Below are 21382 nucleotides of genomic sequence, written 5' to 3' on the forward strand. Positions count from 1 at the left end.
TTAAAGGGACCTATAAGGGAGAGAGCTAACTAGGCTTTTAGCAATAATCCCCAAGGTAGTCATATCTCTCTTGATGGTTTCTAGAGGTATCATCCCCTTCGAAGAACATATTGCAGCAGTAGGGACTACTAGCAACAATAAGTTTTCAAAGAGAAAAGCTCTAGATGAGGGTTCACTGTAATCAAGCAAGTCGGAGACCTAGCATGATCACAGATTCACCTCCACTCCTTATGTTCCCATGAACCCGGGTATAGGGCCCTTTTTCACTCACAGTGTGTGCAAATAGTGTTGGTGTTTGTGTGCATCAAATGAATAAATATTTACTTCATGCATACATTTAAAACACACTAAAAGCGACAAAGAGTTTATATACACAAGGACATAATGAAAGGAAACCAACAAAGGGGTAAGTCACGGTAAAACATTGCACAAAATTAAATGGCCTAACTCTCTAAAAACAGTCCCCAGTGGAGTCGCCAACTGTCGCAACCTACCCTTCGGCGGGAGGGCGACGCGAGACTCGCGGGATGCGTGTTCCACGAAAGGAATACGCGCGGAGTCGCCACCAACGTTTATTTGAGGAAAACGTCGGAAAAACCGGAAAAGACGAGATCTACGAACTTTTAAGTTGAAAGGTTCGGGAGTTGTATTTACGCACGGGGAAGGTATTAGCACCCCACACGTCCGTCCCAAGGGACGGCAGCCTTTAATCGAATGTGCAAACATGACTTTGATTTTTATGTTCCCTTTTATGTTCTTATATCTTTTATACCCTTTTTATATTTTTCCTTTTTTGTGGTCGACAAGGGTGTTTCCCTTTGCTCCTACGTATTCCTCAATTTGGGATGAGAAAATCAGACCTACGTAGTTCTTTTTGGAACAAAGTGTTTGGTTAAGTTGTTTTTGTCTTTTTGCAAAATATGTTTTTTTATTGAACAAAAGGTCATTTAAGGTGTTGGACCATTAAATGATCTTTTGATTTTGAAAGGAGAGAAACGTTAAGGTGTTGGACCATTAACGATCTCTTGGGGTGGTCGACAAAAGCGGGGCTTTTGCTCCTACGTATCCTCAATGAGGAACTCAGACCTACGTAGTTCTTTCGGAACAAAGTGTTTCTTTTTTATTTTAAGAGGTGATCATTTTAAGGCGTTGGACCTTAAAAATGATCCATTTTACTTAGTGAGGAAATGAAATGACGAACTTCAAAAGCCTATTTTTGTGGACGAGCTTGACTAGGCGAGTTGATTTTAGCCTTAGTTTCACTTTAGTTATTAATCAATTCGGTTAAGAATGAGAAATCCCAAAGAGAAAACGTCCGATTGATTTTCCGCTTTATTTTACTAAAAGATGTCTTTTTGATTATTATATTATTTTTTACCTCTTTTTGATTTCCAACGTGGTTACGGCACGACCGAACGGTCGGAATTTATTTTAACCGAAGTTAATGGATAATACAATTCAAACGTTCGGTGGAAATTTATTTTGTTTTTAAGTTAAGCGAGAAATGACTTAAGTAAAATGGCTTAAGCACGTCAACAGGGGGTATAAAAAGTAAACAAAACGAGAATAAAAATGCACGAAACACAATGTGGACCACTACGGGTACATAGAATGAATCGAAAAGCTTGGTTCGAGGTACTTACCCGTTGAAGATCGAAGAACGATGAAGAACGAATGAAGAACGTCGAAGAACGGTTGAAACCTTTGCGAGATTCCTCACGGAAAACGTTACGGAAACGTTTCGGAAGCGCCTCGGCTTAGATTTTCTTCGCGGAAACAATTTTTCCAAGCAAATTCGAAAGAGAGAGAAGTGCCTAAGGGGCTGGGCTCCCTTCCTTCTTCATTTCCTCCCCTATTTATAGCAAAATAGGGGAGGTGGTTGCCGCCCAGCTCGCCCAGGCGAGCTCAGCTCGCCCAGGCGAGCAGGGTTGCTTCCTCCAGAAGCAACCGCCTTCTGGAGGAATCTTCTGGAGGGCCCAAACGGGCCTGGGTGCTATTTGCACCCCCATTTTTACTAAGTACACCCCCCTCTGCTGTTTTTTGGTGATTCTTTTTTCGTAAAGTTACGGAAACTTACGAATTTCGTAACGATACTTGTTTTCTTTCCGTAATGTTACGGAACCTTGCGGATTACATAATCATCCCCTTTTTGACTTACGGAATGTTACGGAACCTCGCTTAATTATGCAACGATGCTTCCATTTGATTTCCGGTGTGTCACGGAAACTTACGGATTGTGCATCAACATTTTTTTGGTTTTTCGGCATGTCCTGGAATTTCATAAATTGCCTAATGATGGATGCCAAGCACCTCACAAGGACCAAAGAATGGTCGCATGTCATCAAGCAAAGGTCCCCGGACGAAATTAGGGTATGACACATGGGTCAGATATATTGAACTCATTTGATGGTAGTTGACTTCGAGCAGCTTTTATTTGTGGACGAAAGGGGGTCATTCTATGATTTCCCTATAAAACAATACAATTGAATATCAACAACATTGTTTAATTAAGTAAAAAACATTTCTAAAGGTGCAATAGGACTATGCTAAGCGGTGATAAATTGCTAAACATTCAGAGGTTATGGATATCTTTGTAAACCAGTTAATAATATAACTATTAAAAGTAAGTTAACTAAATGAAATTATAAATCAAAGATAGAATTATAAACTTGAGCTGCCATATTTTAATGTAGTAACTAAGATTACATACCTCATAATATAATATTTAAGATTGTGTCATATGATCTTGTGCTTAGTTGTATATTAGAATGTACATGAGTAAGATAGCAGTTTAGAATTGTTGCCAATAAATAGTAGAATTTATGTTTTTGCAAAATTTAGATTTACCTTGTAAGATTTTTGAAGACCTCTTTAAAAACTACATTGGTAGTATAAGTCATATTTTTCTAGTCTTCATCATGAATAAAATTTTTTAATCATTCCCTTGAATTGACCCTTGATAATGCAACGTGTAATTGTCCATGGCTAAAGACAGGTTTTGGCAAATAAAGTCCAACCATAGAAAGTGATTGGCCCTAAGACTTGTTAATTGTCATTGCATAAGATAGCATGATTGGAAATTGCCTTCTTAAAAGTTTAAAAGGCCATGGTGATTGTGAAGGGGACATTGGCATTCTTGGGATGTAAACATTATGGCCAGGATTTTTGCCAAAAATAATTTCAGCTGCAATTACATGTTTGGCTAGTCTTGTAACTACTAATCTAGTACCATTACACAGGCCTTGTGTTTGGTCTAAGTTTCTTAGCAACATTATAGGACTACTGATTTTTAGCTTTATAAAATGATTTGGCAAACCAGATGTATTCAGTGAATTAAGAAATTCAATGGTAATTGATTGGAAATGCCAACTCTCAATGCTTTCTGATTTGTCTATAGAATCAGAGCTTAGGTATTCCATGTGTTCACCTATTATATTTATTTCAGTTAGCATGTGTCGCAGCCTACCCTTTGACGGGAGGGCGACGCGAGACTCACGGGTGCGTCTTCCATGGGAGGAAAATGCGCGGAGTCGCCACCAACGTTTATTCGAGGAAAACGTCGGAAAAACCGGAAAAGACGTGGTCTACGAACTTTAAGTGTGAAAGGTTCGGGAGTTGTATTTACACACGGGGAAGGTATTAGCACCCCACGCGTCCGTCACAAAGGACGACAACCTTTAATCGAGTGTGCAAAGATGACTTCAAATTGTTTTTTCCCTTTTTTTATGTTTATGTCTTTTTACGCCTTTTTTTTGTATTTTTATCTTTTTGTGGTCGACAAGGGTGTTTCCCTTGCTCCTACATATTCCTCAATTGTGATAAGGATATCAGACCTACGTAGTTCTTTGAGAACTAAACGTTGGTTAAGTTGTTTTTATCCTTTTTTGCAAGATATATTTTTGATTGAATAAAAGGTCATTTAAGGCGTTGGACCATTAAACGATCTTTCGATTCTTTTGAAAGGAGAGAAAACATTAAGGCATTGGACCATTAATGATCTCTTGTTTTTTTGAAAGAGGTGACAAAGCTATGTGTTGTTTTTTAGGCTATTTAAATCCATGTCTAACCAATAAAAGCGAAAAAGACCATTTCAAGGCGTTGGACCTTTAAAAATGGTTTTTAGGTGATGAAAAAAAGCTTGGTTTATGAATTGGTTTTAGCCTTACTTTCACTTTGGTTATTAGTCAATTCAATTGAGAAAGAAACTCCCAAAGAAAAAATGTCCGATTGATTTTTTTATTTATTTTATTAAAAGATATATTTTTTTATTATTATATTATTATTTTGCCTCTTTTTGGTTTTAAACGTGGTTACGGCGTGAAACATCGGTCGGATTTTATTCTAACGGAAATTAAAAGATATTACAACTCAAATGATCGGTGGAAATTTATTTTATTTTTGATTAGGAGAGAAAATGACTTAAATAAATGACTAAAGCACATCAAAAAGGGGTACAGAAAGTAAATGAAATAAAAATAAGAGCACGCGAAACAAGTGGGGACCACTAAGGGTACATATAATGAATTGAAAAGTTCGATTTCAGGAACTTACCAATTGAAGATCGAAGAACGAACGAAGAACGATGAAGAACGGTGGAAAATCTTCGCGAAATCGCCCACGAAAACGTCTCGGAAGCATTACGGAAGTGCCTCGGCTTATTCATGAAAACAATTTTTCTCACTAATTTTAAGTGATTCTCAGATACCAGGAGGGTTTAACCTTTTTGTTGCCGCCCAGCTCGCCTAGGCGAGCTGGGTTGCTTCCACCAGAAGGCACCGCCTTCTGTTGAAAGATCCTGGAAGGCCCAAGTGGGCCTGATTTCTATTTGCACACCCTTTTTTTACTAAATACACCCCCTCTACCCTTTTTGCTGATTCTTTTTCCATAACGTTACAGAACTTTACGAATTACGTAACGATACTTGTTTTCTTTCCGTAATGTCACGAAACCTTACGGATTACGCAATCGTCCCCTTTTTGGCTTCCGGAATGTTACAGAACTTTACAGATTGCGCATTAACACTTCCTTTCAACTCCCGACATGTCACGGAACTTCACGGATTGCCTAACAATGGGTGTCAAGTACCTCGAAGTGGTCAAGCGAAGGTCGTGCCCCAACAAACAAATGGTCCCCGGATGAAATTAGGGTATGACAGTTGCCCCTCTTTACTTGTCTTTTATTGGAGATAAAAGGGAAGTAAAGATAAGACACTAATTTCGTTCGAGCGGAACATCATTCAGCCGATCAATCTTCCCGCCAGCGGAACCTGCAAAAATTTTGAAAATTATTAGCATCGAATGACCAACATCATCCTGATATCGCCGAATTCGTTCCTCTCGATTAACGAAAGGCGCGGATGACCATAAGGTATTTCCGCATGTCAACAGGCTCGCCGCCTTTGGATGATGAAAGGCACATAATGACCATAACTTGTATCTGCATGCCATCGGACACGATCGTATCTGGATGGCAAAAGGTGTGCGGAATGACCATAATTTGTCTCCGCATGTCATCGGGCTCGCCGCCTCTGGATGACAAAAGGGTGCATAATGACCATAATTTGTCTTTGCGTGCCATCGGACACAATTGTCTCCAAATGGCGAAAAGGTGTGCGGAATGACCATAATTTGTCTCTGCATGTCATCGGGGTTGCCGCCTCTGGATGACAAAAGGGTGCAAAATGACCATAATTTTTCTCTGCGTGCCATCGGACATGATTGTCTCCGAATGGCGAAAAGGTGTGCGGAATGACCATAATTTGTCTCCGCATGTCATCGGGCTCGCCGCCTCTGGATGACAAAAGGGCGCAGAATGACTATAATTTGTCTCTGCATGCCATCGGACACGATTGTCTCCGAATGGTGAAAAGCTGTGCGGAATGACCATAATTTGTCTCTGCATGTCACATGACCTCAGGGTCAGTATGACAGAGATTGTGGGGCAGTCTACAAAAGCGAGGCTCTTGCTCCTACGTATCCTCAATGAGGAACTCAGACCTATGTAGTTCTGGATAACTGTGAGACTAAAATAGTCTCGATATTTTCTTCACTAAAAATACGAACATGCTTTAGTAAAGAGACAAAACTTCCAACTGATCAGAGCAACATATGCTTTTTGGATGAAAAACAATGTGTCTACCGGGGAAGGAGAGTATGCTGATGAAATTTTTTCATAACCATAAATGAGATTTTGGATGTTAGCATTTCGCTTCTAAATGACCATTTAGAGGAAACACTGGGTTCAACAAAAATAGAAGAAAATCACTCAAAGTGTATCAATCTCACACGGGTAAGTGTTTCATCCATATTCCGAATCATAGATATGTCATGACTTGATTTTGCAAATCATTTCCTATCAAATCAAAGATTACATGCGTGATCATGGATCAATAGGATTTTTTCTTGGGAATGGGTTCTTTTGGTGAGAACTTTGGCTTTGAGTGTTTTTGGCCTTTTCCTTTTCTGTTTTGTTTAGTGTGAGGTGAACAAGTCACCGACGCACAGGATTTTGGTTGGCAATCAAAGGGAGAGGACCACTTTAGATCGTGGTTTCCTTTCTTTTCTTGTTTACTTGGTGACAATTATGTATTGTTCAGATATTGTCTGGTCCAAAGACCTTTCTGCATATTTCTTCTGTTTTCTTCCAATCTTTGATCGGGAATTTTCTTTCTTCTCCTTTTTTGCTTTCTCTCACTCTTTGATTGAGAATTTTCTCTTTTTGCTTTCTTCCGATTCTTTGATCGGGAACTTTCTTTTCTTCGTTTTCTTCCGAGGGCAAGGTTTATGGTAAGTTGGGATTTTGGCTCAAGGCTTGTAGAACGGCTGGACATGGTATATGTCAGGGTTTGGCCAGGGGTTCGGGGATAAAGGGGATGTCCCACATTATTTCCACGATACACATGCAACAATGATGATTAGGAAATTTTATGCAAAACTGGTCATGCATGCACCTATGTGGACACTCAAGCATCAAGTTTTTATGGTCATGTGATACTAGGGCTCAGGATTCATTTTCTCTATTTTAGTCAACCCTGTGTTTCCAAAATATGTTCTTTTATCAATTCATGCATTCATCCGAGTCTATTTTGGGCGTTCGGGAAAATTTTCACAGCATTCACTCTTCAGGTGTATTCACATTTTTTCAAAAACTGGTTATGGTCATTGAAATTTTTTGCAAAGAAAAGCTGGAAATTATCTCCTTTCAAAAGCATGTTGGTTTTCTTAGCTAGACAACTTTTTCTTCCCTTTTTTTCTTTTTTCTTTCTTTTCTTTCTCTTTCTCTCCCTTTTCTTTTTCTTTCTCTTTCTCTTTTTAAGTTATTATCATTTGTTCATTTCCTCTCCTTTTTTCTTTTTCTCTCTAAAAAGATCGTGCAGATGGGGGTGCACACCAACTACTTACGTCTAACCGCAAGATAAACGAAAAAATGCATGAAATGGTAAGTCGCAAAAAACGGTGACGAAATAACTGAGAGCCATAACGCCAAAAATTCTAACAGAAACAAAAAGTAATAACAGTAACGTTAGTAATCATATAGACAATAACAGAAACAGTAATGCCAATAGCAATATAGACAATAACAGAAAACAGTAATGTCAATAGCAAAAGTGCGGTGACCTCGGTCACGTGGCTCCGCTTCCTCCCAAGAAACCGAGCAAGTCCGTCATTTCTTCATCCATACGAGCCTCCTCTACCTCACCGGGGGATCCTGCAGGCTCCTCCCCTGCCTGGGCCTCGGGCCAGTCTCCGGGCCATGCGACCTCAGCCCCAAACTGCTCTGGAGTAGGGCATGCAAAAGGAGCGAAACCCTGCCCCTGCTGACTGAGGCTGAATCGGTAGAGACACTTATGTATCTGCACCTGCCCCCGGTGGTTGGCCGCCTGCTGGCGAACCAAGTGTTGTAGATAACGCTCCATGCCTAGTGATCCAGCGGGATCGGCCTGATGAGGTGGTGGCAGTGCGTCTGTGGCCTGATGTGCATCATGCTGTGCCTGCCTAGGCGTGCAGTACTTCTCGATGAAGGCCTGAGTGATCGGCGGTCGGATCACCTTACTGGGGGTGACGGGAACCCTGAATGACTGGCAAAGGCCCGTGATCAACGCCGGAAACCCCAAGGCCCTGTTAGACTTATTCAGATCTAGAGGGTGCCTGGTGGGAGGCATACCTGCAAAAAAATAGATGGCGTCAGCAATCACCTGGGCCACGTGGACGCTCATCCATGTCAGGATGGCGTACACCAACTGGCACTTAGGCAGAGGGAGATCGGAGTTATGATCGCTAGGCAAGACATTGCTGAGCAGCAGTGTCATCCAAGTCTAGGTCAAAGTGGTCATGCTGGTGCGCATGATCTGTACCCGCCTCCCTGCAGCGTTCCGGGCAAAATCCTGCCTCGGTGTGCATAACAGCTGAGCAATGGCCTCCTCGTCGAACCTGTCGACCCTGTTCCTCCTCTAGCCAAACTCACACTGCTGGTCTTCCTCCAAAACTAGCGGGTCACCCAGGAACTGGTTGAGGGCATATGCGTCAAAGGGAATCCACTGACCCCTCACCCATGAACGCATGTCTCGCACTCCCTCCTCTGTGGGCCAAGCATTAGCATAGGACTCCAAGACTATCTCTGGGTCAAACTTAGCCATGGGAGTCACCAGCGACGTCCAATGTCTGCGAGCTATCTCCTCCTGAAAGTCCGTATACTCATCCTCTCTAAGCTGGACGTGCCTCTCTCTGTGGAACGACCATCCTTTATCTCCTCCTGAAAGTCCGTATACTCATCCTCTCTAAGCTGGACGTGCCTCTCTCTGTGGAACGACCATCCTTTGATGGCCTCGAAGCGCTGCTGGTGCTTGGCGCTCCAGAAACAGTGGCTATCAAACTTGGGGGCAGCACTGGACCCTTCCGCTACAGTTTCTCTTCTAGACCTCTTCGTGGAAAGCTTTTTCGGAGCCATTTGTGGGAATTTAAAGGATACTAGGCTGCCTCCCAGCTGCACTTTCCGCTTGTCCAGAGCTGGGCATGGGACGATGATCTATCGATCGTGATCCTAGCCTCTACTTGCTCCGTCCCAAAGTACCTGAAAGCAGGAAATGACATTGCGCAACAAACTGTGGCCGCATTACTGTTTAGCTTGATTGGTCTCTGCCTCTGGATCCGGCCCGACATCTAACTATTGCCAAGACGATTCTGCTCCTGTCATAAGATAACAAAATATGCATGTGTATGTGTATGCATGAGCATTTTCAAATGCAATAATCCTTTTAGTGAAAGCTGGTCAGGTTCAGTTTTAATTAAGCGCTTGGGGCATCCCATGGACTGAGCGAAAAGGCTCAGGTAATCAAATTCTGGACATAGTTTGAGACACAAAGTAAGGACCAGAACCTCAATCCCATGTTCTTTTCTTTCAAAAGACTGCGATGAGAAATTACAGAGGACATGAATCCCTGGGGGAAACCAAGAAGGACAAACAAAAATAAAATAACATGCAGCGACTTCCTCAAAAGGTATCTCCTCGCCATCCATGTTGGAGAGCACCAGGGCTCCTCCGGAGAAAGCCCTTTTTACAACAAAAGGCCCTTCGTAGTTCAGGGCCCACTTCCCTCTGTTGTCTTTCAGAGCTTGGGAGACTTTCTTCAACACCAAGTCCCCTTCGCTGAACCTGCGCGTACGTACTTTCTTGTCAAAAGCGTTCTTCACTCGTTTTTGATACAAACGTCCATGACTCATGGCGGCCAAACGCTTGCCTTCTATGAGATTATGTTGATCGAAATGTGCTTGGGCCCATTTCGATTCCTTTAATCCAGATTCTGTCAAGATTCTTAATGACGGGAATTCCACCTCAAACGGTAGCACAGCCTCCATTCCATATACCAATGAAAACGGTGTTGCCCCGGTTGACGTGCGCACTGAGGTTCGATAACTGTGTAACGCGAATGGGTGCATCTTGTGCTAATCTTTGTATGACACGGTCATCTTCTGGATAATCTTCTTGATATTCTTATTGGCTGCTTCCACGGCTCCATTCATCTTTGGTCGGTAGGGCGTGGAATTGTGATGTTGGATTTTAAACTCCTCGCACATTTCCCCCATCATCTTGTTATTCAAGTTGGTGTCGTTGTCCGTGATAATCTTCCTCAGCAAACCGTATCGGCAGATGATTTCCCTCTTAATGAACCTAACCACCACACTCCTGGTGATGCTAGCGTACGACGCGGCTTCGACCCACTTAGTGAAGTAATCGATTGCCACTAGGATGAAACGATGTCCATTTGTAGCTTTGGGTTCTATGGCCCCAATCACGTATATTCCCCACATGGAAAACGGCCAAGGCGCGGCCAAGACATTCAAAGGCAGGGGCGGAGCGTTGACATTGTCTGTGAATGCCTGGCATTTGTGACATTTCCTCACATGGAGACAGCAATCGCTCTCCATGGTGAGCCAATAGTAACCCACCCTTAAGATTTTTCTAGCCATGGCGTGCCCATTAGCGTGCGTACCAAAAGAGCCCTCATGGACCTCCCCTAGCATGTTTTCTGCTTCTTTAGCGTTCACGCAGCGTAGCAGAACCATGTCATGGTTTCTCTTGTATAGTATGCTTCCGCTCATGAAGAAGCTAGCTGCCAATCTCCTCAATGTCCTTTTGTCGTTGTCGAAAGCCTCCGGTGGGTACTCTTTGCTTTCAATGTACCGCTTGATATCGAAATACTAAGGCTTACCGTCTCGTTCCTCTTCCACCCGACCATAATGTGCAGGTTTGTCGCGACACCAGAACTCAATGTACAGTAGGTCCCCGTGCGATGTTAGCTGGAACATGGACGCCAAAGTGGCAAGTGCATCTGTCATTCGATTTTCTTCTCGGGGAATGTGATGGAAGGAGATCTCATCAAAGAAACCAGCCAATTCCTTGATATAGTCTTGGTAGGGTATCAGCTTAGGGTCTCTAGTTTCCCATTCTCCTCTCAGCTGGTGAATCACCAGTGCTGAGTCCCCGTACACTTTGAGTAGCTTGACATTGGAGTCAATCGCTGCCTGGACGGCCAGGGCACATGCTTCATACTCATCCATATTGTTGGTGCAGTCGAACCCTAGCCTGGCTGTGAAAGATATACATTGATTGTCCGGAAAGACCAATACTGCTCCAACGCCATGGCCTAGAACGTTTGATGCTCCATTAAACCACACAATCCACTTGTCCCGGTCCTCGTCTACCTTTTCCTCAAACAAGGCCATGATGTCGTCATCCGGGAATTCGGGATGCATGGGTTGATAGTCGTTGAGAGGCTGCTGAGCCAAATAATCTGCCAAGACGCTTCCTTTTATTGCCTTTTGGGTGACATAGACTATATCGAACTTGGATAGCAAAACTTGCCACCGGGCGATTCGCCCTGTGAGAGCAGGCTTCTCAAAGATGTACTTAACTAGGTCCATCTTGGATATCAACCAGGTGGTATGGCTTAGCATGTATTGTCTTAGACGATAGGACGCCCAGACTAAAGCACAACACGTTCTTTCAAGCAGGGAGTAGTTCTTTTCACAGGCCGTGAACTTCTTACTCAAGTAGTAGACAATGCGCTCTCTCTTCCCAGACTCGTCATGTTGCCCCAGCATACATCCCATCGACTCGTCCAAAATCGTCATATACAAGATGAGAGGCCTTCCGGGTACCGGCGGCATAAGCACGGGAGGGCTCATGAGACACTGTTTGATCCTTCCAAACGCCTCTTGACAATCCTCGTTCCAGTGGACGGATTTGTTTTTGCGTAAGAGTTTGAACAATGGCTCACAAATAGCGATGAGCTGTGATATGAATCTGGCAATGTAATTCAAATGTCCCAGGAAACCTCGGACCTGCCTCTCGGTATGGGGTTCCGGCATCTCAAGGATGGCTTTCACCTTTTCGGGGTCAACCTCTATCCTTTTCTGGCTTACGATGAAACCTAACAATTTCCTTGACTTGACCCCAAAGGTGCACTTAGCGGGGTTTAACCTCAATTGATATTTCCTAAGCCTTTCGAACAACTTCCGCAAGTTGACAAGGTGTTCCTCCTCGGTTTTAGACTTGGCAATTATGTCGTCCACATAGACCTCGATTTCTCGGTGCATCATATCGTGGAACAAAGCCACCATAGCCCGTTGATAAGTTGCCCCGACGTTCTTGAGTCCAAAGGACATCACCTTATAACATAACGTCCCCCACAGGGTGACGAAGGTAGTCTTTTCCATATCCTCCGACGCCATTTTTATCTGATTGTAACCGGAGAACCCATCCGTGAAGGAAAACAAAGCGAAATTGGCAGTATTATCCATGAGGATATCGATGTATGGCAGAGGAAAATTATCCTTGGGACTGGCTCGATTCAGGTCCCGATAATCTACACACATTCGCACCTTCCCATGCTTCTTAGGGACTAGTACAATGTTGGCAACCCATTATGGGTACCGAGCGACAGCCAAAAAACCAACGTCAAATTGTTTCTTTACCTCTTCTTTTATTTTCAAGGATGTCTCGGGCTTCATCCTCCTCAGCTTTTGTTTTACCAGGGAACACTCAGGATTTAGAGGTAATCTATGTTGTACGATGTCCAAACTCAAACCGGGCATATCTTGGTATGACCAGGCAAATATGTCTTGGTAGTTTTTTAGCAGGGCCATCAATTCTTCACGGATGGGTGCGGTCATACCCGTCCCTATCTTTACTTCCTTTTCCCCACTGTCGGTTCCTAAGTCCACTAGTTCCATCTCTTCTTGATGAGGCCTCATCTCTTGGTCCTCATGGGCGACTATCTTCTCTAACTCCTGGGAAAGTCCCACATCTTCGTCCTCTTCACTCTTCGTCTGATCCGTTTCTTGCTTGAAATCGATGGTTGGGTCCCAGGTATTAGTACCTTCAAGGGACTCGTCGTCGGATCTGGCGTTTTAAGCGTAAAGAAATAAACATGCAAATGAATGAGAATGGGTAGAGACGCAGGAACAGATGAAGAAAGATCTTTATATTATAAATTCAGGAACAAAAGACATAAAGCCTTAACAAAATAAAACTCTAAAGCCTAGGCCCAACCGTAGAGTTTAAGAGCCACAAAGGGTTACATTATGCTTGTCGCGTAAGTGTCTGGGCGCTCCTCTACTCGCCAATTTCCTAGTCGGAAACCAGGAGGGCATGGCCGTACCAAATCCGACCCACTCGGAGAGTCATCCTCGCATATCACAACGACTTGGCCTTCGTGTCCTAGACCCGCGCTTATAAAGCTCCTACTGATGTGGCAGGGCGGGCCCCCTTCGACTTTTCGTCCCAATTGCGAACCTTGGCTTCCGCTCTTCCTTCCTGCGACACTTTTCCTTATGTCCGCATGCGTGGGTTTATAGCCTAACCCAAACTTCCCACGGTTTCCTCTGGTGCTTATCAGGCTGGTTCTGCTGCCGTTGTTCCTGCCTAAACCCATTCCGGGTTCGTAACCATTCCCCAGCATCACCTGGGCCACCATCATTGCCGTATTGGACAGGCAAGGTTGCCCAGAGAAGGAATCTATGGAGGCAATGCTTACTACCTCAAAAGATTGGAAGGCTGTTTCTAATGACTCCTCCGCGGCTTCCACATATGGCATAGAGGATGGGCAACTTACCAAGATGTCTTCCTCCCCCGACACAATAACCAAATGCCCCTCTACTACAAACTTCAGTTTTTGGTGGAGTGTAGAGGGAACGACTCCCACCGAGTGGATCCACGGGTGTCCCAAAAGACAGCTGTAAGCCGGGTTAATATCCATTACTTGGAAGGTAACCTGACAGGTATGGGGGCCTATCTGTACAGGGAGGTCGATCTCTCCCCTAACTTCTCGGCGGGTGCCGTCGAAGGCACGGACCACCATGGAACTTGGCTTTAGATAGGAAGCATTAAACGACAATTTCTCCAACGTGCTTTTAGGCATTACATTTAAGCTGGAACCATTATCGATGAGTACCTTGGCCACGACGTGGTCCATGCATTTGACTGACACATGCAAAGCCCTGTTATGCGCTCTCCCTTCGGCAGGGATTTCTTCTTCGGTGAAGGCGAGATAGTTGTTGGCAGTGATGTTATTGACGAGTCCTCCAAAGCCTTCTACAAAGATATGTTGGGCTACATGAGCTTCGTTCAAGACCTTTACTAGCAAAGCTCGATGAGGCTCAGAGCTCATGAGCAGTTCCAAAAGAGAGACCCTGGCCGGGGTTTTGTTGAGCTGCTCAATGACCTTGAACTCACTTTGCTGAATAATGCGAAGGAACTCGCTTGCCTCCTCTAGCGATACTTCCTTCTTGCCACAACCATCCTTTTTCTTCAAAAGACCTTTTACTGGATTATTCTCGTTCGAAATGAGGATCATTTTGTCATCCTGTCCTTCCGTTATTTTTGCCTTCCCTTTAACGTTTGCGGGTTGTGTCGGTAGGTCAGGGGGTGCAAACACGCGACCGCTGCGGGTCACGCCGCTCAGCCCCGTGATATTGGTTACCTTGGCTGACAACGAGCTGATGTCGGTGGCCTCTTCCTTCCTTTTGCTTGGAGGTGCATACCTCCACGGAACTGCGTGGCTGTTTCGGTATGGAAACAGAATAGGTTTAACTACCGAAGGTATCGGGGGGTTTGGGGAGTTGCGTCTCTGGTGAAATATACCACCAAAGGCTTAGGCCTTTCAAAACTTCTCTCATCTGCAAACTGCATACATATATGCTGCTCTTCACTCCCCTCATCGCCGACTTCCAGTCGGCCTCGATCTATGTTGGGACAGGTCCTCCATTGCTAAACATGTTTCCATGTTATGTAGCTCGCCGGGATGCATCAAACAAGAATCCTCTTCATGCCCACCGTGGGGAATTATGCCCCCCTTTTGTAGGGCCTCGTAGAAAAACCTCCTGGGGGTCGTCACATTCTTCAAAGGCTTGGACCTGCGTGGCCTACCCGACTCGACGGCATTAACTGCTCCCCCTCCATGATTGACGAGCGGGTTCGTTTTCATGTTGGGTCGGTCCTCTTGAAACGTCAGCCATCCGATGTCTATCAAATGTTGGACCTTGTATTTAAGGGCCAGACATTTTTCGGTGGAGTGGCCCGGGGTTTTCCCATGGTATGCACAAGTTGCGTCAGGGTTATACCACTTTGGGAAAGGAGGTTGGTAGATCTTCCCGGGAGATATCACAACCATCTGGTTGGCGATGAGGGATGGCAGGAGGTCTTCGTACGTCATTGGGATCGGGGTGAATTCTGGAGTTGGCCTTGGGGGAAAGTTCCTCATTGTGTTGGGACTGGCGCCAAAGTGGGCGTTGTCGGCCGGGTGAGTCGGGGTTGGAGCCGGAGCTTGGGGGTCCTCCTCTGGATGGGCACGGGCGCTCTAGGCTATACAGGTGCTGAATTGGAAGAGTCCCCAGTGCGAGCTAAGAAGCTCGGGTGATGTTGCGCGTACTGATGGGTACCATGAGAGGTCTGCGGTTGCTTGACCCATGCGGGCGTTGAAGTGACGACATGGGTATCTCCTTCCTTCCTTTTTTCCCCAGTTGCTCTGATCCTCCTAGCATTGGTACTTGTGGAGGAGACGTAATCGAACTTCCCTCTCTTCAAACCTACTTCAATTCTCTCCCCGGCGAATACCAAGTCTGCGAAGCTAGAGGGCATGTAGCCCACTAACTTTTCATAGTAAAACACCGGCAAGGTGTCTACCATCATGGTAATCATTTCCTTTTCGACCATGGGAGGGGCCACTTGTGCTGCCAGGTCTCTCCACCGCTAAGCGTACTCTTTAAAGGTCTCACTTTCCTTTTTAACCATGTTTTACAGCTGAGTGCGATCAGGAGCCATATCGGAATTGTACTGATATTGCCTAAGGAAGGCAGTAATCAGATCCTTCCAAGTACGGATTCGGGAAGCTTCTAGATTAGTGTACCAAATGACCGCGGCTCCAGCCAAGCTATCTTGGAAAAAGTGCATTAACAACTTTTCATCCCTAGAATGTGCCCCCATCTTGTGACAATACATCTTGAGATGGTTCTTAGGACAAGTCGTCCCTTTGTACTTGTCGAAATTAGGTACCTTGAATTTTGGGGGGATGACAACGTCCGGTACCAAGCAAAGATCCGCCATGTCCGTGAATGGATAGTCGCCAAAGCCTTCAACAGCTCTCAATCTCTCTTCGATGAGATCGAGTTTCCTTCTTTCTTCTGTTGCCGGGGGTGGTCCTTCTGTAGAAAAGAATAATGGCTGTGCTGGGAGGTTGGGCCGAGGCAGTATGTTGGGTGCCAGCACCTCGATGGGGACCGGGGGGTAGAAATCGACGTCTCCTTGGGCATACTCTCTATGATCCTCGTGAACCTCGTCTGACTGTCGAGGAGGCTCCCCTTCAAGGACAGGGGAAGGGACATGACCCGCGTCATCACGCATGACTGGTGGTGTGTAATTAGGTGGTAATCCATAAGGGTAAGCCACCCGGTTGTATCCCAAATGGGGGTTGTTGATGTGCCCCAGTGTGCTCCTTTCTCGTCCTACCACATTTGGGAGAGGATGGTGCGCGGTAGCTGGGAGAGTTGGGCCTGCTTCGGTAGCCGAACTAACAACGGCAGCGGTGGCCACGTTATTCTCCATGAGTTGTCTCATTCCTAACATGACATCCATCATGGAAGCCATTTGCTCTTTCAACACCGACATGTCGGCTTTCATCTGTTCCTGTATCTCCTCTTGGTCACCCATCATCCTAGATTTGGATCTGGTGCGATAGGGATGCCTTGGGGCGCGTTTAGTTATGGCGTTTTTCCTAAAAAACCAAACGTAAGGAGTGGGTAAAGAAAAATGAATGCATGCTAGAGATAAAATGTGGGAGTGATTTGATTCGCACTGATCTTTGGAGTAAAAAACACGGGATAAACTCATTTTATTCAGAAAGTTATAACTTTTCAAGATCTGAGTGACAATACAAACTTCCTTGCGGTTTCTAATTATATGGGCTATTAAATCTATCATATGCTGACAATAGCTGAGAAGTCCGTGGATCTCCTCGGGGGCGGAGTAGGTATCCGCCATTGCTTTGGCCTTGGCTAGCAATCGGGGAAGTTCTTGACTCCCGTTCAAAGTAAGAGCAAATCGGTCCATCCATGTTGTTGCCTCTCGATGTAATGAGTCGATCACCCTTCCTCTAGCCTCTTTTTCCGCGTATACTCGGGCATACTCGTCCGCCACTCTGTGCTCGTGGGCCGTGGCTAGATTTAATTCTTCTTGGTACTTGCTGACGATGGCTAACATGTTGGTCTTTGTCTCGCATAAACGCTGAGACAAGTTTCTTTTGGACCTTGAGCAAGCAGCTAACTCCTCTTTCAAGACCATGCTATGTGCTCGTGATTGGTCTCTCTCTTCCCTTCGAAGCTTGAGCTCATTGTTGCTGCCCCACAAAGCTCCACGGAATTTGTCTCGGCCATGCTCTTCCTTGCGAGCCCTCTTGGTTTCTTGTTCAAGGGCTCTTGCGGTAGTTGCATTTTCTTCTCGTAACTCGGCACACTCTTTCCAGACGTCTGTAGCGACTAACTTGAATTTTTCTTTGGCGAGTCTTGCTTTTCCTAGTTCAATTTTTAGAGCTCGGACTTCTTCATCCTCTTCCATAGCTTCGAAGTTCTCCTCGTTGATAATTTTCAACTTGGAGAGCCAATCTAACCCTCGTGTACGAACTTTCAACTATTCATGATAACCACCGATGATGCCATTACGGATGCCCCTAAGTTCTTTATCTTTCCTTAACGGGCTTTCCCATGCCTTGTGGACTCTTTGTATAACCTTGAAACTTTGCGTGCCGAAATCTCTCACAAGGAAAGGAGAAAGGCTCTCTTCCGTCGGTGCTCCCCTCATGGGGTACCCTAACTGTCTTATAGCAAGTGCGGGATTGTAGTTAATACAACCCCTAGTCCCTATCAACGAAATGTTTGGGTACTCCCCACATGAGAAAAGAACTCCCTCTTTTCCTTCCTTCCATCAAGGAAACCAGTTGATCGTTCTGCCTCCTATCCCAGCCAAATGTTGGTCCCAATCTACTCTTCTCTTTTCGACACACGAGCGATGGCTTCGGAGCGGACATGGGTGTCTTATGCCTTGTTGGAATAGGTGCAAAACCAAGATAGCTACCACCGGGGTCTCTTTGCTATGGTGATATGCAAGGAAAGCATCAATTGCGGCTAGGTCCACCAAACCGTCCATGTTTGGAAAGAGGAAAACCCTAAAGATTAGCAATGCTAATACGTCCATAAACGGGATCCATTCCTCTTCATTCGCCATATCCCTTGCCTTGCCTTCTAAGTACTTCCATGGTAGGCCCACTACGCCGTTTCGAGTTTTCTTTACATGATCCAACTCCCTTGCCGAATCCCTGACCACAACTGCAATCTTGCTCAAGGAAGGAAGAAACCCGGAGAAAAGATACGGTTTTCTTCCCCCAAGAGGACATCCTAGAATCTCCTCAAATTCTTCAACAGTCGGTACTAGTTGGAAGTCTCCAAACGTGAAACATCTCAAAGGCTGGTCATAGTATTGGGTGTGTGATGCAACGACTTCCGTGAATATCTCTGCTATGGTCAAATCTAAAATCTTTCCGTACGCCTTTCGGAAGGCTTGCATTTGGAGAGGTCCCATCAATCGCCCCAACTCCTTAAGGCTGGTGACATCTAGGCCCTTAATCTTGACTTGATAGAACCTTTTTCCAGTTTGATTTGTTCCCATGTTTTACTAAAGTGAAACAAAAACCCAGTGCGAATCAAAACTCTGACATCTATCATGGGTGGAATGGATGAATGCATGAAGAAATGCATGACACAGACACAATTTTATGAACACGGGAGCCCGGGAAATTGTCTCCTTCTTAGATACAACATTTGGGCAGCACGGCGCCCGGCGTATGTATTTAAGAAGGCGACACGGACCCTTCGTTGGTTTGCCAAAGTGAGGGGATCAAGACGAAACCCGTGCATGATGCATATGCGAAAGGCACAACACGGGGATGTACATAGTACGACAATATCCACAAACAAATATAATCAAAGGGGTAGACGACATTTGACTACATGCATGGTAGTGCAAAAATGGCACGTAGCGTGTTCGCTCTGTGCCCCTATTTTAGGGACCTACATGGGAGGGAGCTAAAAGGGTTTTAGTGATAATTCCCAAGGTGGTCATATCTCTGTTGATGGTCTCTAGAGGTATCATCCCCTTCGAAGAACATATTGCGGCAGTAGGGACTACTAGCAACAATATGTTATCAAAGAGAAAAACTCTAGATGAGGGTTCACTGTAATCAAGCAAGTCGGAGACCTAGCATGACCACAGATTCACCTCCACTCCTTATGTTCCCACAAACTCGGGTATAGGGCCCTTTTTCAACTCACTGTGTGTGCAAATAGTGTTGGTGTTTGTGTGCATCAAATGAATAAATATTTACCTCATGCATACATTTTTAAAACACACTAAAAGCATCAAAAGAGTTTATATATACAAGAACATAAGGAAAAAAGACAAAGAAAAAGAACAAAAGGGGAGTCATAGTAAGTAAAACACATTGATTGATTGGCCTAACTCTCTAACAATGTCCCCAATGGAGTCGCCAATTGTCGCAACCTACCCTTCGGCGGGAGGGCGACGCGAGACTGACAGGTGCGTCTTCCATGGGAGGAAAATGCGCGGAGTCGCCACCAATGTTTATTCGAGGAAAACGTCGGAAAAACCGGAAAAGACGTGGTCTACGAACTTTAAGTGTGAAAGGTTCGGGAGTTTTATTTACTCACGGGGAAGGTATTAGCACCCCACGCGTCCGTCACAAAGGACGGCAGCCTTTAATCGAGTGTGCAAAGATGACTTCAAATTGTTTTATTTTCCCCTTTTTTTATGTTTATGTCTTTTTACGTCCTTTTTTTGTATTTTTATCTTTTTGTGGTCAACAAGGGTGTTTCCCTTGCTCCTACGTATCCCTCAATTATGATAAGGAAATCAAACCTACGTAGTTGTTTGAGAACTAAACGTTGGTTAAGTTGTTTTTATCTTTTTTGCAAGATATATTTTTGATTGAATAAAAGGTCATTTAAGGTGTTGGACCATTAAACAATCTTTCGATTCTTTTGAAAGGAGAGAAAACATTAAGGCATTGGACCATTAATGATCTCTTGTTTTTTTGAAAGAGGTGACAAAGCTATGTGTTGTTTTTTAGGCTTTTTAAATCCACGTCTAACCAATAAAATCGAAAAAGACCATTTCAAGGCGTTGGACCTTTAAAAATGGTTTTTAGGTGATGAAAAAAAGCTTGGTTTATGAATTGGTTTTAGCCTTACTTTCACTTTGGTTATTAGTCAATTCAATTAAGAAAGAAAATCCCAAAGAAAAAACGTCCGATTGATTTTTTTGATTATTTTATTAAAAGATATATTTTTTATTATTATATTATTATTTTGTCTCTTTTTGGTTTTAAACGTGGTTACGGCGTGAAAGATCGGTCGAATTTTATTCTAACGGAAATTAAAAGATATTACAACTCAAATGATCGGTGGAAATTTATTTTATTTTTGATTAGGCGAGAAAATGACTTAAATAAATGACTAAAGCACGTCAAAAAGGGAGTACGGAAAGTAAATGAAATAAAAATAAGAGCACGCGAAACAAGTGGGGACCTCTAAGGGTACATAGAATGAAGTGAAAAGTTTGATTTCGGAAACTTACCGGTTGAAGACCGAAGAACGACGAAGAACGAACGAAGAACGATGAAGAACGGTGGAAAATCTTCGCGAAATCGCCCACGGAAACGTCTCGGAAGCGTTACGGAAGCACCTCGGCTTAGATTTTCTTCACGGAAACAATTTTTCTCACTAACTTTAAGTGATTCTTAGATACCAGGAGGGTTGAACATTTTTGTTCTGCCCTCCTTCCCCTATTTATAGGGGAAAAGAGGGAGGTGGTTGCCGCCCAGCTCGCCCAGGTGAGCTGGGTTGCTTCCACCAGAAGGCACCGCCTTCTGTTGGAAGATCTTGGAAGGCCCAAGTGGGCTTGATTGCTATTTGCAAGATCCTGGAAGTCCCCATTTCTTCAACCAGATGCAAGCGAGCCCGTTGAAATGCAGAGACAAATATGGTCATCTACACCGTTTACATCAAAGACTCAATGTCTATTGACCTAGACTACTTTAGTCTCCAATTTTTCAACCAGAGGCAAGCGAGCCCGTTGACACGTAGAGACAAATATGGTCATCTACACCCTTTCGTCAAAGACTCGATGTCTGTCGACCGAGACTACTTTAGTCTCCATTTCGTCAACCAGAGGCAAGCGAGACTGTTGACACGTAGAAACAAATATGGTCATCTGTACCCTTTCGTTGAAGACTCAAAGACTATCGACCGACACTACTTTA

Source organism: Glycine max, chromosome 9 (genome assembly GCF_000004515.6).
Source record: "Glycine max cultivar Williams 82 chromosome 9, Glycine_max_v4.0, whole genome shotgun sequence".
Taxonomy (NCBI): Eukaryota; Viridiplantae; Streptophyta; class Magnoliopsida; order Fabales; family Fabaceae; genus Glycine; species Glycine max.